Source organism: Otolemur garnettii, unplaced genomic scaffold (assembly GCF_000181295.1).
Source record: "Otolemur garnettii isolate 467f Iridium unplaced genomic scaffold, OtoGar3 scaffold00009, whole genome shotgun sequence".
Lineage (NCBI taxonomy): Eukaryota > Metazoa > Chordata > Mammalia > Primates > Galagidae > Otolemur > Otolemur garnettii.
In genome coordinates this window covers 10,928,025-10,932,565 of record NW_003852404.1, presented here as the reverse complement: position 1 = coordinate 10,932,565, position 4,541 = coordinate 10,928,025, and the positions used below count along the sequence as shown (strand labels likewise).

Sequence of the window (4,541 nt, the reverse complement as noted above, 5' to 3'; positions counted from 1 at the left end):
AAAAAAAAAAAAAAAAAAAGGTCAACTCTGATGTAAGGGGACTGCTTTGGCTATGATGCAAAAGTTTAATCTTTCACATGAATGTATTGTTTTCTTTAATAAAGTCAAATTTGCTCAAATATAAAATTAATCACACATATTTTGAATGATTTCCAGATTTGGAGACAGACAGCCTATCTACTGACTATATCTAAAAACTTATAATATCTGTAAATATGATTATCAGTGATTGTACATTAAAATGGGTTTTAGATATATTCATTATTTTAATATACACATATATTAAAATATACTTTACTATTATTTGTATATTTTTCATATTTATCCGAACCTTGCACAGTAACATTCCAGACAATAAAACAAACTCAACCAATTCTAATTTGTTACTACACAACATGAATGGTTTTACAGTAAAACACATCTTACCTGCAAACACATCTTGCCACTCTCCCCTACAAGATCAGTTTCATAATCCCCATTGACTAAAGTATAGTAACCCCAAAATTCCATTCATAAATTTCATCATCAGCAGAATCAGAACTCCATCTCCCATGTACATCCCACTTTTGTTGAAGGTGAAACAGCCGCCCCATGCTCCCTCCGGGTTTGTGTCCCGCCCTTACCAGGCTGATGATGCCTTAGCTCACAAGACACAAGATGTCTTGTTTATTTTTAGTTTTACTAACATGCCAAGGGAAAAAAATACCTTTCTAAAAGACAAAAGCCATGCCTAACCCAGAGCTTCCGAGTTAGAAACATTCAATAGCTTGATTCTAAACAGCCAGAGACAAAGATCCACAGAGTCGGTACAAATGGGACTATCATGTTACTTCCCTGCACACACTGCTCTTTCAGCAGATGCAATGAAGAGCTGGCAGAACCCGAAGTTGCTCCCATCGTGACGTTGTCAACAGAGGGGGAACAGTCAGCACTCAGCACAGAAGGCAAGGGTCAAACATTCTGCAGGAGAAACGCCCCAAGAGCAACCTAGCTCTCTTCAACGGTTTCCATACGGAAACAGCTGGCTTCAGGGTGGCCCACTGCCACCCCTCATCAAGGCCACCTCCCTCAGCACTGCTGCTGTGAAAGTCCGTGTTTCCCAAGCATGCCTTCTGAATTCTCCTCCAGGATGACAATCAGACCTGTTGACACAAGTATCTTAGCCACTTGGCAATTTTATTTATCCTCCAAAATTAAGGACTGGCATCCTAACTTATAAGGGGTGAACTGGTTGGGTGGGGCAACCACCCTCTAAGTTACTGACTGCAGAGCTAAATGCCGTGCCCCAGATGTGGGAGCCCTGCCAACCACAGATGCCACCTGGCCCCAGTCCCCAGTCCTGGGCCTCACCTTCTCCCTCAGCTGTAACCAGTATTTACCGGTTGGCTTCTCCCTCCTATATCTCCTTCACTCATCTGTACGTGCTCACCTCACGTGCTCTTTCATGTTTCTAAGACACGGTAATACTCATTATTCATCTGCTCCCGAGGCAGTGTTAGTTCCAACACTAAAGGCCTTTACTGTGGCTGGCGTTGGCACTGGAATTACAATGGAGGCACAGAATCCCTCTACCCATAGCCACAGGAGGATTGGCAACAAAATTCACCATTCTGTAACAATTTATGCCAATCCTCACATTTAACATCGAATATGTGTTATCTGAGAGCACCAAATATGTGTCTTCTGATACTTCTCTGCCACAGGCCCCATCGTTTGCATATCACATCTTTGCAGGTGTAGGAAACTTATCTTTTTCCTCAGGAGTGGGAGACCAGACTGAGCAAGAGTGAGAACCCGTTTTACTAAAGAATAAAAAAATGTAACTGGGCGTTGGGGTGGGCACCTGTAGTCCCAGTTACTTGGGAGACTTGAACCCAGGAGTTTGAAGTTACTGTGAGCTTGCCTGATGCCATGGCACTCTTTGTCTCAAAAAAAAAAAAAAAAAAAAGAGGCTGTGGAATTTGGAGTGGTGCAAGTTAAGCAATAGTATAAAAGAATACTGATCAAAGACAATAACAGATATTTGCCCATGCGTGACCTACTAACAATTTCTAACTTCTAAGGCAAAATCTCCTAGTGCAGAATCCAAACGGCATTATAATGTATTACAATTTTCCTGTGCCAATAGTGAAACACAATGATACGTTCACTTTTACTTTACTTCTGCCTCATTGTCAAATAGGTATGAAACCTTTATTACAGCTGATTTGTAGAAACCAGGCCAATCCATTGTAAGAAACAGAATCAACTACCTGAGGAATTGACTGCTCTTACTGGAGTCTCAGCTATAAGCAAAGTCTGGACTCCTTCCTTCTAAAAAGGCCAAGGGAAAAGATAATCTCCATTTGGAGGGTGTCAGGTTGTCTCTCCTGCCCTTGTTAGGGCTGTTGGGACTCTTGACTCTGAATGGCGCCAAATAGTGTCATGACCTTGGTAGAGTCTGGGTGGACACTGTGAGCAGTAGCAACCATTCCCACAGGCACCCAAGCACAAAAGGACAGCCGAGAAACACAGCCAGTCATGGGCACGGCACTGCACTAACCTGATGCCAAATACACAGATCCTGAGGACTCAACGTAGGTGATCCTGGAGGAACAAGACCGAGTGTGTATCTCTCACATCTCAATCTCTACCTGACAGGCCTCCTAGCATGCGACCCTTGACTGGGCGAAAAAGAGTTTCCCATTCTAACTCCCCCAGTTTTCAGCATCACTGATTAACTACCACTTGGCACTTCCCATCACTGTCCCTCCAGGTTACGACTAGAACATCAACTTTCTAGAACAGAGAAGCTGATTTTGGAGAGGATGCAGAGAAGTGGATTGCGTGTCCCCCCTCACTCGCGGTTCTACTGCTGGGCACACAACTATCTGATCTCTCTGATCTTTACTCTAACCTTTTATCTTTCCACAACAATTGTCTATGTAGTAGAAAAGAGAACCTTTGCTTAATCTGACAGAAGCTGTGGGTGTGGCTAGGATCTGAACCAGGGAAGTATGATGCTAACACTTTTACACCAAGCATTAATAAATAACTGTATACAAATGGCCAGCGACTCTCAGAAGAGAATGTCCAGGAAAAGGAGCACATTCTTTGGTTAAAGAAGAGTTCAGGGATTGATGTCGCTCAATGCTTACAGTTGTGGTACTGTACTGGGTGAAGTACAGTAGTTTTTCAACTGTATACAAATCTACAATTACATGAAAATAAGTTAAAAAAAAAAAACAACTTCACATTAAAAAAAAAAAAAAAAAACCTTAAGAGGCATGCCAGTAGTTCCCTTTGCTTTTAGGATTCTAATCCTGTCTCCTTCTTTGACTTTCTTACCATTTAACAGTAAAGTCCCCCCAAAGGACCTCAAATCTCAGTTTAAGAAAATTTCTTTTAAATCAAGGCTGGTACAGTGGCTCACGCCTGTCATCCCAGCACTCTGGGAGGTGGATCATTTTTGAGCTCATGAGTTCAAGACCAGCCTGAGCAAGAGTGAGACCCCCATTTCTACTAAAATGAAAAACTTGAGCAAGAGGATCACTTGAGCCCAAGAGTTTGAGGTTGCTGTGAACTGTGACACCACAGCACTCTACCCAAGGTGACAGCTTGAGACTCTACCCTCCACCCCCAAAAATCCCATTCTAGTGATGGAAAATAATCAGGAAATCGAACCAATCAAGATTTTAACAAAGTAAAGAGATTTAAAGCAATGAGACCTGATATATCATTGATAAGTTGCATGACCAGATTCACGGGAAAAAGGAGAACATCAGGAGAGATTTCAAATGTATGTTTATATGATTTTCTATTTTTCCCTTCAGAATAATTTCTTCTCTCTTAATCTACAGAAACTGCTAAAAAAAATTAAGCAAAAAACCTGTTTCATATAATTACTATTATCACTCAGTGGAAAATTATTTATAATGTCATCCACTAAATGTAGAGCATGCCAAATTAGATATTATGTAACTAACCCCAAATAGAATTCATCTGAAAGTTAAAACCGCATCTTCCAGATACATAATTTAAGAAAAAACAATAAAAATCAAAAAAAGTTATCTTCCTGTTCTCATCTTTATTCTAGTCTCAAAAATTAAAATAAAATCATTTGTTAAACATTTTTTTGATTTCTAATCCACCTTCATTTCTATTCCAAGTAAATATTACAGACAATAATGAAGGAAAAAATTTGCCCAGAAAAATAGAAGCAGGAATAATGTCTCAAAGAGACATGTTACCCAGAAGCATCGCCACGAACTTACACGAACATCTAAGGAATGACAATACTTGCTTATTTGTATTCAAATGCTTAAACTTTTAAGATCACAAATAAGCTTTCTAATACTCACTTAGCTAAATTTTGCTGGCAAGAAAGGATTATCATTTCTTTTGTAACTATATTCAATCTTCAAGACAAAACACGACTTTATAAACTGAAATGTACACAAAACAGAAAGCAAAGTTACTTGCTTCTAGCCAAACTCCATGCGTTTATATCTTTGTAAGGGAATCCCTTGCTGTGATCCGTGCTGGAGTCAACACTACCTTCC

General features: G+C 40.1%; 1 protein-coding gene across 4 annotated transcripts in view; it reads right to left on the bottom strand.

The window, feature by feature from the left end:
- The window catches only part of APP (amyloid beta precursor protein), a 272,685-nt gene that overhangs the window by 103,638 nt on the left and 164,506 nt on the right, over positions 1 to 4,541 (bottom strand). The window lies entirely within an intron of this gene.